Source organism: Haplochromis burtoni, unplaced genomic scaffold (genome assembly GCF_018398535.1).
Source record: "Haplochromis burtoni strain Fernald_Lab_line unplaced genomic scaffold, NCSU_Asbu1 Contig_504, whole genome shotgun sequence".
In the NCBI taxonomy this organism is placed as follows: domain Eukaryota; kingdom Metazoa; phylum Chordata; class Actinopteri; order Cichliformes; family Cichlidae; genus Haplochromis; species Haplochromis burtoni.
Window position 1 is genome coordinate 213,780 of NW_024582865.1, and position 18,123 is coordinate 231,902.

The 18,123-nt window shown below is 42.8% G+C and overlaps 1 protein-coding gene across 2 annotated transcripts in view; it reads right to left on the reverse strand.

Moving 5' to 3' along the window:
* LOC102295446 (protein ELFN1) overlaps window positions 1-17,352 on the reverse strand; it is a 130,991-nt gene extending 113,639 nt beyond the window's left edge. For both annotated transcript variants that reach the window (XM_005946984.2, XM_005946985.2), the window contains exon 1: window positions 16,951-17,352. The gene's annotated coding sequence lies outside the window, so the exon portion shown is untranslated. The remainder of the gene's footprint in view (window positions 1-16,950) is intronic.
* Between the last annotated feature and the right edge of the window lie 771 nt (window positions 17,353-18,123).

Genomic DNA, 18,123 nt, shown 5'->3' on the forward strand with positions numbered 1-18,123 from the left:
ACTTGGCCCAATCACGAGTGTAGTAATGAGTATCTTCCAAAGCGCTGTAGTCACACAGGAAACAGTGTTTCCTCACTAAAACTAGAGCTCAGAAAACAAATTTACAGTGAAAGCCTGAAAGTTCCCAATTGTATATACATTAGATTGTAGTGCACAGATTTTTGGTTGACGTTATTGTGCAAAAGTCTTGAGCCAGACCACATATCCTTATATTATGCTTACAAAGAGCCAGGCATGCTTGTATTTTTTAAGGAACAATATAAGTTTTTTTTTCGACGTTGGCTGCTTTTCACTTATTTTCAGTTCAGTCCTCATGATCCAGTATTGTGTCTACACAAAGCAAACCACTTAGCAAAGAACCCGTTTTAAATTGTACCTTGCAGCCTGTTCCAAAAAACATATAATTTGTTCCAATTTATTTAGTAGAATCTACTAAAAATGCCAATAGCACAGATTAACATGCATTTTGCTAGCGAGGTGATTCCCAGAGAGCTATTTGCTAGAAACTTGCCAAAAAGCAAGCATGTGAAGGACAAAAGAAGAACAAAATATATCTACAGCAGATTAACAGTAACTTCAGCAGCTTCGCCAGCAGCAGCATCTGGCCCTTCACTTGATCCGTCTGCTGTTTACAGAAGCTTCATCAGAAATGGTCTCAGTGGAGGGGTGGCTGTCAAGAAATCATTCTTAAGGACGGGAAACTGAGAGAAATGCTTAGTTATGACATATGAGACAAGAACTGGACTGCGAATCATTTATGGAGGGATGAATCTGAATGTTTAAGTTTGTTCAAATCAGCAATATGTATGAAGGAGGTCAGGCAAAACTGAGGGAATTATGAACACAGGAAAGTATCATCAAAGTTTGATTCACTGTGTAATACCAGGAAAAAAAGATACCTGGATAGAAAAACACACAGTGGAACATTATCAGTCATGGATTTGGCTCCCCAGAGGACTGGACCTCAACATTACTGAAGCAGTATGGGATCATATTGACAGAGAAGAGAACAAAAGGCAGCCAACATCCAAAGAAGAGCTTTGAATGTCCTTCAAGAAGCCTGGAGAAGTATTCGTGAAGACCGCTTAAAGAAATGACAAGAAAGCTGCCTTCAGGCTGTATTGAAGAATAAACTCATTAGAAATTTAAATTCTCCTTTTGTTTGCATATAAACTGTATTTCCATTATAAGTTTGCACGTTTCAATAAATTTCCTATCGTCTTAGCAAAATATAAAGAAATGCGGGGTGGCTGTGCATCTAGTAAGCACGACTCCCAACTACATCTCATCTCTGATGTAAAGATCCTTGTCTTCCTTGTCATCGATCCTACATTTCATCGATGTCGATTTTTTTGATGTTTTATGATTATGGCTCAGAGTGTATGTTAGAGGCAAATAAAACGCTGTGCTCTTGAGTGAGTTTCCAGATGCATATGTACATGTGTATATTTGAATGTGTGATGACTTATTGCCAGTGCAAGCAATAGCAGGGGATCTTGTCACCTCAGTTCCAAATATTGCGCCACCTGCAAATAACTGAAACGTGTCCACATACTTTTGGTTGTATCCTGTAGCAGCAGCCAGTGTGAGTGCAGGCATGTGAGAGCAGCAGCTTTGCTCACAAAAGCCTAACTGCGTTCAGCCCGTGTGTTCAAAGACATAATGGTGCATCCAACTCCGTGTGACACGCATACAGACGCAGACACACAACAGATACAACCTCCCGTGTGTGATATTTTCAGTTTACACGTCTCAATGTGTCCTTGACTGAGCTCGCTCTGAGTGACGCACAAAGAGGCTCTGCTCTCTAAAGTCCCCACCACTCGCATCTCTCTTTCTCTCACTTGCGCTCTCCCTTCTTTCTCTCTCCAGCTCTTGCTTGAACACCCCACCCAGAAATCCGGTCTTGATTCTAAGGGACGCATGTGGGATTTAATGCAATTTGTAGGGGAAGGAGGCAGGGAGGAATGAATGATATATTGACTTCTATATAAAAGCAAGGCTGTGGTGGTAATCTCATTTCAGGAAGCTGTGATGAGATTCTGGCCTGTTTTCTCTCCAAGATGATGTGACTTTGTTCCTGACATCACCATGCAGCTGCCGTGCGTGTGCACCAGTGTGTGTGTGTGTGTGTGTGAGTGCCTCACGCTCTATGATATGCTACTCTGATTTTATCAGGAAGCTCAGCTAAAACAGCATCTTTATTTTTGTGTGCACGGTGGAGATAAAATCTGAGCACCATTCTGGCTCTCTGCAGTTGCTCTTTGCCTTACTAAATATGTACATTTTAGGCCTTTTAGAAAGAACATCTAAATAAATCTCTGGAGCGCTGCTGGTTTTTTAAGACGCTGAAATGCTTTTAAATAAGCCTGCTGTGCTTTTTGATGTCAGAAATATTCATGAGGAAGGCAGCCTCAGCACACAGGAGTGGCAGTGGCTCACAATCACAGTCTTGATTATTCAGTGCAAATTTAATGAGTGTTAACTAGTTATTTTCCTGTTTTTTTAAATATATTTTTAAACACAGGACCCGGCTCAGCTTTCATTGGGAAGCAGGCGATTCTGAACTGGCACCTACTTTCAAACCACCTGCCTGCTGTTCTTCATGTCCTCAGCTTTGAATAGAGGCCTACTGTGAAAATGGCAGCGGGTTGGGGGTGAGGGGGCTGTAGCCTGTCCCAGCTGTCAAAGGGTAAAAGCCTGGGCACACCATGACCAGATCAACAGTCATCACAAACTATAAATATGCATCACTTGTAATTCTAATTGTTTCCTGATATGTTACACATAACGTCTAATAAGAAGAAGAAGAAACAAAATGATAAAAAAAAAAAAAAAACGAGCTGTAAACATGTTTCATATAAAAGCATGAGCATGTACACACTTGTTGCTAGGTGACACTGCCTGGTTAACTGTACTGTAGGCTACAGTGCCACTCTAACCAGAGGACATGAAGAAGAGCAGGCAGACGGGATCCTGACACTGATATGGTGCTATATTTCTCTAACTTGTATTGTGAAATTCTAGACAGAAGGCACTAAAACAAACTTTGACGTTAGGGTTTTTCCAACGCTCAGCTCAGTAGTTGTGGATTAGTGGTGCCAAAAGAAAGCAGGTGCTGGGGGTTGAAAATATGCCTCTCATAGCAACAGCTTTACAATGATGTTAAATCCCACTCATGGCAGTGACGGGCAAATAGCTCCACTCCCGGAAGAGTGGGTTGTCTGCCAATTTAGTGGTTTGATGCCCTGTGTACTTCAGTCTGCACGCAGTTGCCTCTGATGCATCCACTGGGACTTGAGAGACCAGTGGGTGATGTCACCAAGGCAAGAACCAGCCCTGCTTGTAAAATGACTGAATGCCCAGAACAGGAAGTGGATGGACTTTGTGATGAGATTATTTTAAACTGTTAGCAGTCGGACGTACCGCCCACGGGACATTGGATGGTTTAGGGGACTAATAGGACTGCTAAGGGGTTAACTGCAGTTTAAGGACAGCCCTGACCTTTCACTCCTAATATGATTTCAGATTTATTTTTTGATTGAATAAGTGACTTATGGGCCAAAAAACTTTACTCTCACTTGTAGCATCTTGGCATCTGGTGCAGCGCACCTGTGTAATGCTGATGGGAACTGTTCCCAAAAAGTCCCCGAAGGAGGAAGGCCTCATAGAAAAGGGGCATGTCGTGAGATTATGCTGTTAAATCGAGCTGATTTAAACACATTTCTGCTGTCGCTTAAACTGACAAGTCATTAAAAGGGAAAGGTTAAGTTTCCCTGTGTCACAGAGCGAAGCATCGCCTGCTGCAGCTCTGAAGCACTTGAACACTTGAACAGTCCTGAGCGGTTGACAGCGCCGCTTGTTTGTCGTTACCCAGGATTCTCGGTGTTGTCATGGTAATAGATGTCTGTGGGAGATCTAAGGGGATGGAGAAATAAGGATGGGAGTGCATCTAACACTGAGCCATTGTGATACATTCACAAAGATTTTTCTTTGCTTTTGCCATTCTTAATTTCTTTTCACACTGTTTTCACCATCTCAGGATGTCGCCTGCCCTGTGAAGCATTTCATGCTCAGCGTGTGTTTTCAGTTCCCTTAAAAAATAAAAACTTTGAAGAAAAGTAAAAGATAAAGTTGCCTTACTTTTAAAGATTAAAGAAATGTTTAAAGTGTTTAACTATGCATTACTTCCAAAGTCAAACTGATGGTAGAGATTAAATATAATTTGCGATTGCTTGAGGGAATAATTTGACACTTTGGAAAATGCACTTAATTGCTTTCATAGATGAGAGGATCAGTATCATTCTCATGTCTGTAAGGTATATGAAGCCATTACTAGAAAAATGGGGAAAACGAGCCTTATTCTGTCCAGAAGAAACAAAATCGAGCCGCGAGCACACGTGAAGCTCACGACTCATTGTACTTTAAAATTCGGAGGGATCTTGTTATCACAGTGTGGTTGTGAGGTGTTTGTACACTTTGGTTTCTGAACAATTAAAACAAATAAGATCTGATGCGTTAATTAGTGAACTTTGGAAGTGCTGGTAGGTGGATTTTGTCATTCTTGCACAGAAGCAGCTGAATCTCCTGTCAGCTTCAAATTATTTTTAACAATATTTTAGACACATGACTGGAGTTACAACCTTTTTATTTAATGCGTGACACAACAGAAAACGTTATGCAGCAATCTGAGCTTTAATTAAGCATTTGCGGTAATAAAAAAATGACTTTCATGTTGCCGTTTGTGGCTTACAGGATGTACCCCATCTCTCAGTTACTGGATCTACTACTGGCTGTTGTCCAGATGTTTTTAATCACCCCTCATTTCTTTATATTGTATAAAAAATTGACAATAGGTTGAGTGATTTATTAAAGCATGCAAACATACATGGAAATACAGTATCTGAGGCACAAACAGAGCTTGTACGTTTCTAACAAGTTTGAAAGTCAATATTTGGTGTGATCACCTTTATTCTTCAGCACAGCCCGAACTCTCTTAGTCATTTCTTTAAGTGGTCTTCAGGAATAGCTCTCCAGGCTTCTTGAAGGACATTCAAAGCTCTTCTTTGGATGCTGGCTGCTTTTTGTTCTCTTCCCTTTCTATCCAGGTATGTTTTTACTGCACTGACAGTGTGTCTGGGATCATTGTCATGCTTAAAAATGAAGCTGTTGCCCGTCAGACATTTTCCTGATAGTATTACACAGTGGATCAAAATTTGACGGTACTTTCCTGCGTTCATAATGCCCTCAGTTTTGCCTGACCTCCTTCATACATATTGCTGATTTGAACAATCTTACACGTTTGGATTCGTCGCTCCATAAATGATTTTCTGTCCAGTTCTTGTCTGATATGGCATAACTAAGCATTTCTCTCTTTTTCCCAGGTGTTACCCTCACTCACTGCTCTCTCCTGACCCTCTACTTACATATTGACCAAAAATTCTATTTTTTGATTCATCACTCTCCAAGATCTGTTGCCCCAGATTCTCAGTTCAGTTCCTGTATAATTTGGCATAATTTCAGCACTTCCTTAAAAATGGCTTTGTTTCCTTTTTTGATGAGGCTTCAATGATCAGCTTGAGAGCCAGATGCATCTCTCAGGGTCTGTGTCAGATATTTGCTGGATTTTTTCTTCTCTTTCTTAAGGACATGACTTTAAGATACATTTCATCTGCTGACGATAATTTTTTAAGGCCTTCTTCATTTGTCCTCTACTTGTCCAGTTTCAGCTAATAGCTCTTTGAAAATCACCTCATCGGTCTATTAATACTATTTTATGCCTGTTAATCTGGGGCATCTTTGACATTTTTCATAGCTTCAGCTAAAGCAATGCTAAAAGTTAGTTTTTGTGACAGGCTGCTGGTAATAAAATTGGTTCTTTGCTCAGTCGTCTGGTTTATCTCTTGAGTTAGGTGCTTTCCTTATTCTTGAATGAGCCATAGATCAGTGTCAAACAGTTAAACTAAAAAACATTCCTCTGAAAAAATGAAAAAATGAAAAGGATTGAACTGCAAATGATCGAACAAGCAGCCAGGTACCAAAGCAAAACTTTGAAAATTAAGCATAATATAAAAGTAAGTACAATATAAAGATATGTGGGTTGGTTCAAGACTTTTGCACAGTAACGTAACCCAAAAATCTCAAATCAGTTATACAGTCATTTAATCCATTAGTGGGGTCAATGACAAGTTAATCACAAGTCATTCTTTATTAACAAACATACACTCCTGATTCGAGCTTCTCCAGTGGAAGAATTACTTCTTTTTGTTGGTCCCTTTGGAAAAAAAAAAGGTGATGAACTTTTTTAAAGTCCTTGTTTGTGGTTTCATAAACATCGATCGAAAATAATTGGAGGATTCACTCTAAAGAAAAACAATCATCAGTTGTAGCCCGAGACCGGACAGCTCCCTTTTTAGCACTCATGACTCTGAACAGCATGTTTTTACCGCCCGAGACAAGCTGAAATAAAGAGCCGACTCTTAACATTTTGTGCAAGGCTCCTCAAACAAAACCAATCTGCAGAAGCTAGAAGACAACATGTCACATCACAACACAATGCCCGGGAAACAGAAAAAGCGACAGACAGAAGGAGAAAATCATAGGCTGAGCGCAGACAGCCATTATAAATCATATACACCTTACACTGCCTTCACTCACACATTTAACACCCAGCATATGCCTCAATACAGAGCATGTCACACTTCCAACATGCAGTACAAACTGCCAGCAGCTGACAGATATCAACGCCGTGCTCGTGTTTCTCTTTCTTTTCTTTGGTTCGGCTGTCCGACACATAGTGCACGCGCACACACGCACGCGTGCACACACACGTACACGCACACTCCCTCACACAGACTCTCAGCACACTTCTGTGTGTCTTCAAGCTGGCTACAAAAACTGGATAAAATGCACAACGCTCTGGGAAATTAAAGGATTATACAAGGAGTGATATTTAGTTTGTCTCGGCGCACACTCGGAAACACACACGCATTTTCCGGCAGCATTTGCTGCCTACACACACATATGCATGTGTGCTATCCACCCAAATTGACATAAACATACACACACGACCTCTGACCTCCTTCAAACACTTAGTCTGCCCACTCGTTCAGTCAGTCACTTAGTAATTCACACAAAACAGACACATTAATAAACACACACACACACACACCAAACACACATTTGCCTGCCAAGCGCTGGTATTTCCCCCCGGTGTTGCAGCGCGCTAATTGACAAAGGGTTTGTATGGTTTAGCCTCTGCTGTGATTGCCAACTGGATGATTTCACAAAGCTTGTAAATAGCTGGAGTGCTAAATTGAACAAAGAAGATTTTTAAAAATCGAAAACAGGAACAAGGACAAGTCATGGAAACACGGGATCAATTAAGCAAAAACATGTTTGATCACAGGACTCCTAAAAACCTGCAGCTGTGAACAGCAGCCTTACCATCAAATAGTATGGCATCCACTTACACTAATAAATTCAGAAACAACAAATAGTGGGGCTTGCGTTACTTTTACACGTACACACTGTGTTTACGCATTATTCATGAATCAAATGCCCCAAAACTGTTTATTTCAAAAAACTAGTTTTCTTTTATTCCTGGTTGAAGTTCACTTGTGGCCGTGTTTCACAAATTTACCAAAACAGACACTTAAATTGGACACCCACTTATCAAGCTGGCTTCCCTGCCAGCCATATGGGTATTACTAATTAACTTGAAAAAGTACAAATCATAACCATAAACTATTTAACACAGAGCCAGTGGCTGAAAACTGAGAAGTTGTTTCAGCCATCCAAGACTGTCATAGTGGATCTGATTAAGGAAATAGTCATTCATTTTATTGATTCATTTAACTTTAATGATGTCTTGGCTAAAGAGACCCCTGCACTAACACAGTATGCACCAGTGACAACTGACATGACATGGTACGATTAAATTGCCACATGAAAAAAGAGGACCTTGGGTGAAAGTAGGTTGCAGCTTTAGCTTTTTTTTAAGCCTGCCTACACCAACTGCAGGCAGGCTAACAGGCTGGACTACTGGGATTTTCCCACAAAAACCATCAGCAGAGTTTACAGAGTGTGGTTCAAAAGAAGAGAAACTATCCAGTGAGCAGCAGTTCTCTGAGAGAAAATGTCTTGTTGATGTCAGAGAAGGATGGCCAGGCTTTTTTGAACTGATATGAAGGCAAAAGTAGTTCAAATAACCACTCGTTACCGAATGTACGATGTCAGACCTCCTTGTGTTGTGCTACAAGCAGAAGACCACACTGGATTCATCTCCTGACAGCTAAGAACAGGAAATTGAGACCAAAGGTGGATAATAGAAGATCGGAAAAACCTGATGTGATGTCTCAGTTTCTGCTGAAGTTGTGATGGTAGTATTAGAATTTGGTTTCAAAAATCAAAACCATCAGTATTTCAGGCTGGCGTTGTAATAGTGCTGGGGATATTTCCTTGGTGCAAGACATCATTCAAAAACCACAGCCTACCTGAGTAATGTTCCTGACCATGTCCATCCCTTTATGACTACAGTGCGCTTCTGATTGCTACTTCCACCAGGATATCACACAATGTCACAAAGCTCAGATCATCTCAGACTGGTTTCTTAAACATGACATTGAGTTTCCTGTACTCAGGTGGTCTTCACAGTCACCAAATCTTAGTCCAGCAAAGCATCTTTGGGATGTGATGGAACAGGAGATTCTCATCATGGATGTGTGACCAACACTTGATGCCAACATCTCAATATCAGGCGATCGTGGCTCAAGAGTTGGGAGTTCGCCTTGTAATCGGAAGGTTGCTGGATCGAGCCTCGGCTTGGACAGTCTCGGGCGTTGTGTCCTTGGGCAAGACACTTCCCCCGTTGCCTACTGGTGGTGGTCAGAGGGCCTGGTGGCGCCAGTGTCCGGCAGCCTCGCCTCTGTCAGTGCGCCCCAGGGTGGCTGTGGCTACAATGTAGCTTGCCATCACCAGTGTGTGAATGGGTGGATGACTGGATATGTAAAGCGCTTTGGGGTTCTTAGGGACTAGTAAAGCGCTATATAAATACAGGCCATTTAATATTTTTTTACCAATATGGACCAAAATCTCTGAGGAATGTTTCCAGAACCTTGTTAATATATGCCTGAAGACAAAAGAGGTTCAAGGCGGTAAGAGTAAGCTGAACCTAATCAAGTGGCCAGTGAATGTACATTCATGCGTCTTTTGTGATGTTTGACTTCTTCAGCTATACCTTTCTCAAAAACCTCACAAGTTATGCATTGCTGAATTATTGTAACTATCCTACTTTATATATTTTTAAGATGTTTTGATAAAAACACGAGGATTCCACTTCGAATGGTGAAAACATCCAGTATTAGCTTGAATTTGGTCTCTGGTTTTGGAAATGGCCAACACTTGTGTATTTCATAGAGCTTTTTCACTCAGTCCTGTGCTCGTCCTCCCCACTGCCTGAGAACGCTACACAAACTGCTCCATGAGTTTATACAAACCTAAAGGCTAGTGGATACATTGGAATTATAGACCATGTCTTGCTCCATCATTGACACATCTGAGGTTATTCGATACTCCCAGCAGAGAGGAGAGAATATCTTTTCGAATTTCCTCTCAAGCAGTTTCCATTTTTTGTGTGCTCACAGTTTTTGGGGGTTTTTTTTGCTTTTTTTATTTCCTTGTCTCTTCGAAAGCTCTGGATCTGAGCTGTTGTTGCTGTGAGCCTATAAAGCCTGCTGAGACACTGAATAGGATATTGGACAATACAAACAAACTTGACTTGACGTGACTTGACAGACTGAAACCATAAGAAATGCTGTTTTTCTTTTTGTAGATGCCCACTTTCACACTTGTAACACAAATGCATACAAAGTAGCTTCTTCAGTGCATTCAGTGCTTTCTTTTGATCTTCTGCCACAAGCTGGAAAAATAAAGAAACAAAGAGCTTACCTGATAACACAACTCACGCATATCAGGGATTCAATGTGCTGCTGATGTATGTTGACGGTGAGCAGATGAGTTACGAGGTTAGCTGATTGTGCCCGATTTAGTGTTTTGTCTCGGGGGGGGGGATTCGGACCCAACTGTGCTGTAGACTGTGCTGATGTGAATAAGACTTACCCCACCAATTATAACAGTATGGGAGAAAAAACAGAATTAATTAAGCACGGGATGCTGTCAGTAGCAAGCTAGTTCACAAGGATGTGCTAATATTTCCCACTTGCTGGCACAGAATACTTCCCCTTTATACTTGTATTTCTATAATTCTTTTTTACAAAAAAAAACAAGCCCAAACATTCTGCTTTTAACCCCTAAGCTTGACTATCCCGATGTCTCCTAATAATATTGCTCAGCTGTAATTAAACAATAGTCGTTGAGGGCACGCACACACTTCACAGAAAGATAATGAGCTCCTTGTAAATAAGAAGTCGTTAGACGTGTCTCAGGGTTTCTATTTGAGTACGTTCTTTACATCTTGTTTCCGGGGCAGCCATGCATGCCGTGAAGTGGTTTGAAAAAGAGCTTCCAGGTGTTAAAATGGTTGGATTTTTAGAAACTGAGCAAAATTGTTTTGGGGGGATTCAATCATCATCTTACTCTCAAATGTAAAAGTTACCTGTTAAGCAACTGGGGAGAGAATCATCTTCACCATTCTTCTCCACCATTGCCTCTTTCAAAGCTGCTCTCAGAGCATTTCAGGCAATGGGAGGGGGATACAAATGATGCCTAAACCCTAGAGAAATTTGTCGCCAAAGAAGAGATGCCTGAAAGATAAGAGAGGAGGGACATATCACAAAACAAAATCTCAGTGTTGTTCTGCTGCTGCTGGCGTCTCGGGGTTTTAACAACAGATCTGATCTTTGTCAGGAAGCCGATGTGCTGCTCAGTCAGAGAAGGTAATACGATTTCAATGGTCCAGCCTCCACTAGTTAATGGGACAGCTGGAGAGATTTCTCCTCTTAGCCCTGAAGAGCACCTCAGACACAGAGCATCAGAGAGCTTTTCAAGTCTCTGCCAGGCCACAGTCTCCAAACCACCTCTGCTACAGCGACAGTTCTGTCTGCAGAACAGAGGGCAGAGGGGAAAAGGGAAAAAAGGACGAGGAGAATGGGAGGAAAACATGTCTATTGAGCGATTCTTCCACCCTTTTGTTGCTGGGGTTTTTTCTCCACTCTGCCTTTTTCATTTCGCCCCGTGGCATCGCTATCCCTCTCTCCATCTCTCCATCTCTCTTTTCAGTCTCTATCGCCTCACCCTCTTCACCTTCCCTCCCCCTTCTCTGCTCTTTCTTCTTCTCCTCCTCTCATACACACAGCAATCTCGCCTTGATTTCTAGAGAGGGGTGGTACGGCAGCAACCGGCATACAAACTAGCTGACTCAATACACACATACACACACACATAGGACGTGTGCATTATGGTATGTGTATAGATAGATGGGAAGAGATGAGAGGTAAATTTGGGAAGAGCGGGAATATGTTTGGACAGAAACAGGAAAAAGGAGAAGCTACGTAGAGCTTTACTGGGGAGTGTAAGTCAGGATTAGGTCGAGTTGTGGAAAACTGGCAACAGCGAGATACGTGTCAGCAGATATTAAGCACCTCGTTCATCATTTACGCTATGGATATGAGGTATGAGGTCAGCTTTGGGTTGTCTCAGCATTTCAAAATGTAACGACCGGGTTAATGAAACAGGCTCTCAGGAATCTTTATGCACCGCGACTCGAGACCCTAAATGGATGCAGCTGCTGTTGGGCAAACTTTGACGGCCTTCGTCAGACCAAAATGAAAAGCTCACCTTCCACTTCAGAGCTGTGAGAGGATAGCTCCTTACTCGCTAATTGGCTATACATTAGAGCTACAGCTACATTAGAGGAAGATTTTCTCATTGCATCTATGCAGACAGATTTGATTGGCTCATTTGAGATCCACCATAGAATAAGACAAAAAACTTCTGAAGAATTTTTTCTGAAGCTACCGCTCTCTGACAGCGGGACTATTTGCGAAAGGAGATGTTACTCTGAATTTTTTTTTAAACGCACCTTTTTAATGCTGTATGCACCACAAGCTGGATTCCAGTCACTCACGCTGCGTCAGACCACAGAAACTGTGCGCTCCCCTTTTTTGTGGCAGCAGGTTTTTGGAGTATTTTTAATGCGTTAGTCTTCTTTTAGACAACTTTTGTGTTGCTTTAACGCACTGTTCAGGTTTTGTCTGGGGCAACGTCACACCCCTGATTTATTTTGCACATGTCTTGTGGCATAAACTGCAAAAACATTCCTTGTTAAATTTCAGTAGACTTACTGGCATCGTACTCCTACTGTAATCTACATCAGCAGACTAACTCTAATAAAATAAAGTGCATTTCAGCATAGAATATAATCACAGTAGGTCGCCGGTAGTATTTCAGAGGCGTCAGCATTGATATTCAGCTGCATTTACAAAAACTGCAAATTGCTGTGCAAAAATTCTCGCATTTTTATAGTGTATCTAATCTTTCTGTGTTGTTTCTGCTCATTTTTGCTGAGAAATACTCTACCCCAACCTTCACCATTTGCATTCTTTATTCATGCATGCGCCTATATGCTTACCAATGTGTGTGTGTATGTGTGTGTGTGTGTGTCGTGAAAGAGAGAGAGAAAGGGAGAGAGACAGAGAGTTGCAACTTGTAACAATAACTTCCTAATTACAGTTCCCCAGTGTTTGTGCAATCTTCCTGAAATGCTAACTAGCCTCCTACAGGGAATATGGTACATTATTAATCCATGTGCTCGCCTGAGTGTGCGCATCCTTTGCTGGGAAGTGTGTGTCTGTAGCACGCCCGCGTGCACCTCTGTGTGTAGACGTGTGTTTATTTGCGCTACCCGTCCCTCTCCCCTTCTTGTGCACATGCATTGTTCGCATTCAGCTGAGTACATGTGCATGCCACGGCTGCTGTGGCTGCACGTTGTGCATGACTCCATGAGCGTGGAGGTGTTAAGTTTTTCCCCTTTCAACACAAGTAGCCTAATCTAAGACTTTTGTACAACCAACTTGTATTTCTATTAAGAAAAAGAAGGAAAAACAATAAATGTAACACAACATTTTGCAGTAATAGCGCAGTAAAGGGGAAAAAAGTATTCACATTCAGGCCCAGTCAGCACTGAGGTGCCACATTAACTATGCAAGCGGAATTGCTTCCACACGACGGGGTATTCCCTCTCAACAAAGATCAACATTATGACGAGAGCTTCTGCCAGCACTCTGCACCAACATGCTTAATATGGGGAGCTGGTTTCTGTTGAAATATGGATGGCTTTGACAAATAAAAACTGGTGAGAGTTGATTCTGAAATTAAGCTGGGGATTTCACCAGATACACGCCCTGTGTTGCTCTCTTGCAGCGACAGCCAAAGGGGCGAAAAAATGCAATAAGTGGATGGGAGAGCAAGGAGTGAGCTCCCATTACATCGCCGCGCTATTCCTGAAGAACTTGCCCCACAGTCATGCCTCTAGGTACTTGGATTGTACTATGGATGGATAGCTCGCTCTTGGGTCTACAGTAAATGAGACAGCAAGAGATGGAGAGAAAAAAAACGTCTTACAACTTCAGGAGAAGGTTAAGAGCACCAACTGAAAGCAGTACAGACATCACCGCCCATCAGTTTTCATTCATTTAGTCCTGCGGACATCCTGGCAGTTCCTCTCCACTAAAGTTGTCACTTCTCATTATGGCTGATTTTTAGTGTTGCCACCTGTCTTATTAGAAATGTAACCATTAAGGTCGCAAGATTTTTCCCACTTGTGCCGCTTTGGCACAAAATGCTCTCACTGTGGAGCTGCTTGCAAAGAGATGTTGTTTGGCTTAGTCGTGCAAAGCAACCAAACAAAGCAGGTTGGTAAGCACAGGTTTGTAGGGGAGAAGGGGGGATGTCCCTGTTGATTGGAGAAGTGTACTGCTGCAGCAAGCACTGCAGTGCTAATGCAGGATGAAAGCAAGATGAGCGACCTCTAAGATAGTTATCAGTGAATTCCCAGGATAAGTAAAGAGTTCACTGTGACAGAGGATCTCCGGCCTTAAAAAGAGCCAGTCAACCATTTTAAAATCCCAAAAGCATAATGTCCTAAACTGAGTCATTGAAACTGTTAATGCTGGAACTACCTCATGTCTATTCATGGTGCCAGGAGTGGGGCCATGCTCCTCTCTCGCTCTTTTCTTTCTATCAATCTTTCCTTCTTCCTTTTCTTTCCTGCTCTCCCTCTGTGGCACTCAGCCAACAATTGGAGTCAGTCAGTGGAAAAACTCTGTTAGTAGTCCATGCCCTATGGGACAAAGTGGCAACAACATCCGTTACAAGAGATAGTGGGGCAGTGGGCAGGAGGCACGGGGCACAGAAGCCAAAATTTAACTGGCTGAGTGACTCTGGCTCACACGCGTGCACTTAGCGGGCTGCTGTGTTTATAAAAAACACGTCAGGGCTGTTTTTAAAGGTGTGGTTTATGGCTTCACAGCCAGTTTATTCATTTATGGAAAAGCTGTGGAAACAAATAAAAGCATGGAGGGAAGGAATGAAACTTATTTAGCAAAGTCTGGAGCCACCACGAGTCCCAGTGTTAAACAGCGCTGCTGCTCGTCACTCTGAATGTGTGAAACTCTGTTGAAGTGATGTTTGCATGATGGCGATGAGAGGTAACAAAAGGTCTCCCAAAAATCTACTTTAAGTATTCAACAGGGTTCAAATCCAGTTACTGTGAAAACCATGTGAATACACTTCACGTTATTCCAGTGTTCATTAAGTCAGTCCAGCCCACCCGGTCCCCTATTAGGAAGAATTATCATTAATTAGGTTTCTCTACTTGTATTCAGTTTTTCCTTTAAGGGATTCACCATTGGTTTCACACAGGAAGTTTCATTTATTTGTCACAATGATCATGAAACCTGAAAAATAATGACTTATGCAGCTCAGGAGGTGACACTAAAGTTTGACAAAAGGTCTAGTTAGGAGACACAATATTATGTTTGGGATTCGTAATAAGCTGCTTTAATTTTGACCTCATTTTGGTCAAAATTAAAGGGAAAGAGAAGGATTACAAGATGGTAGTGAGACCGACTGTGATGTATGGTTTGGAGATGGTGGTGCTGACACAACAATGGGAGGAGGAGTGGGTGGCAGAGTTCAAAAGGCTAAAATGATTACTGGGAGTGATCAGGATGGACACAATCAGAAATGAGTACATCAGAGGGACAGCTCAGGTTGAGCAGTTTGAAGACAATGTTAGGACACAAGGCTGAGATGGTTTGGACATGGGCAAAGGAGTGATTGTGGATATACTTGACAAAGGAAGTTGAGGATGGAGAAAAGAGGAAAATCACAGAGGAGGTTTGTGGATATAGTGAAGGAGGACATGCAGAGGGCTGGTGTGACAGAGGAGGATGGTAGGGACAGGTTGAGATGGAGGCAGATGATCTGCTGTGGAGACCCTTAAAGAGGAATTAGCAGCCTGTTGGGAAAAATGTATATATAAAAATTAGCAGACATAAAATAGCATTTCTGTGTCAACAAGGTGATTCTCGAAAGAGCTTTTAGTTGAAAACCTGGCATATCTCGGCATAGTGTGCAGTGTGTCCTTAAAAGATTTGAGGATACTGGACAAGTAGAGGACAAAAGGAGTAGCAGGCCTAAAAAAAACTACCTATAACAGAACAGTATCTGAAAGTCGTGTCCTTAAGAAATGGAAACGAAAAATCCAACAAGGGCCTGACACAGGACCTCAGAGATGCATCTGGACTTTTAGTTGATCCATCTACTGTTCACTGAGGCATCATCAGAAGGTCTCAGTGGAAGGCTGTCTGTCAAGAAGCCATTGTTAAGGAAGAGAAATGTGGAGAAACGGCTGAGGTGTGAGAAATTATGGTGACCCCTGAAGGGAGGAAACCAACAGACGTTTTTTTTTTTTCACCCAATCTCATGTTCTCCCAACTTTAAGGTAACATAATACCAAATCCCAGGAATGCCCCTTTAATTAGTCACCTGCACCTGCACATGGTCAATTTCTTCTATGGTGGGATTTTCTACAGTGCAGTGGTGAAGGTGCTCTGCGTGTTTAGAGGGGGAAAACAGAAATTATGGAGAATACTGTTTCGGCATCATATGAGTGTAAAGTTATTTCCGCTTGAGAATAAAGTAAGACATCTACAGCTGAAATAACGATTTCAAAACATCATCAACACAGAGGAGGGGGGAAAGAGTTCGGAGTGCAGGATTTTTCTCTCCGGGCGACCCGGCTTGTGTGGAGCCGCTGTCCAAGGTGCTGAACACGGGGCTGCAGAGGGGTATGAAGGCTCTGGCACTACAGAGCGTCCCGGGACGAAAAGTACAGTAAGAGCAAGTGACCGACCTAAATGTGAGCAAAATGTGGCCCCACCTCAGAAATATTACCAAATCCTGAGCAGGCTTGCATCAAAATCTGAACAGAAATTACTTGCACGGAATGGAGCACGGTGTCTGTCAGGCATGCATCCACCGGACTGATAATGTAAATCTGGGTGTACGTACTGTATCTGCGCCCGCATTTATCAATGGACTCATGAGGATGGAGATAAGACAGTCAAGACAAGCTGCCTGGGAATAGCCATTCAGCAACCCCCCCACCCCCACCCCACGTTCACCACCAATGCATGCGCGCGTGCACACGCACACATAGAGAGACACACACACACACACACAGACACACACACACACACACACACACACACACACACACACACACACACACAGAGCACACACACACACACATTCTTAGACACGGGCTTCAGTGTCGGTAAATTCGGAACCGCAGGAATGCCAGAGCGCTTGACATATTTCAAAGTTGCCTACGCAGTGCGAGTCCAGCCATCACGAGAAACACACATGAAACGCACATGAAAGCCCTGCACGCAGTTCACACATGCTCCTCATGGTTTTTCACTTTACCTGTTCCAGATGCAAGCGTAGAAAAAGAAGAAGAAGAAGAGCTTCGCCTCGCAGGTGTCCGCGGCACCAACGTCCCCTCGTTGCCTCTGGCAGTATGTGTGGTTTTGTTGATACTGGGATATTTATATTTATATATATATGTATTTATCTTTGTCTGTACTGATTTGTCCCAGCTTGTCTCCTCTGCGGTCTCCGTGAAGAGCGGTGACCGGGAAGTGGCTCGTGCGATCACGGCATCAGTCAATGTGGTTATTGACCCGCGTCAAGATTTTCTGGATGCAAAACGGCGCCTGATGTGACGCGCTGCCTGCCCGCTGCTGTCTCCCTCGTTCTTTGCCTCTCTCCTCTCAGTTTCTGCCTCTCACACTGCGTCAGGCTCCGCTCCCCCTCCTCTCTCTCTCTCTCTCTCTCTCTCTCTCTCTCTCTCTCTCTCTCTCTCTCTCTCTCTCTATTTCACTGCCTTTGACTCTCACGCTCTCTCTCTCACACACACACACTCACGGGAACAGACAGTGATTAATTCGTTAGAATTCCACCTCTCTCTCCCTCTCTCTCTCTCTTTCCTCTGCTCTCCCTCTGTTTCTATAGCTATGTGCCTCGATCCGTCGCTTCTTCTCTGAACTAAAGCGTCCACCAGCCAGCTGTTCCGGTAGCCAAGAGAGCGAGAGAGAGAGAGAGGGTTGCTTGGCACTTCAAGCGCAGCAGACAGTCATTTAGATTAGATGCTTTCCCATTTGGAGAGCGACATACTGTAGCTGTATAAGTGCTGCACTATCAAACCCAAACCGGGAAAGTTCTTCACGAAACTATATGAAATCCAGCCTGGAGTTCTTTAGAAGAATAGGAGAGCCTTGCAGAATAGCATTAGAGATATACTGTAGTTTGTTTTGGAGTGATAGGATTTCACATTACTGCCTTTTTCTATCTGCACTCCAGCTGCCGCTGCTGGAAGCATCAGGTCTCTGCAGCTGGAGGCGAAGTGACAGAAGCCTACCAGACTGAACAGTTCAATGTTATTTAAGGTTGGCTGTTTGCCTACATGCACTACGGGGCAACCTGATGTCCTGCCAGCAGACATGGTCAGATTAACTGCCTCTTTAGTGCAGGCACACACACACACACATACAGAAATAGACACACACACGTGGGTGCGGATAAATAGCTAAACAACTT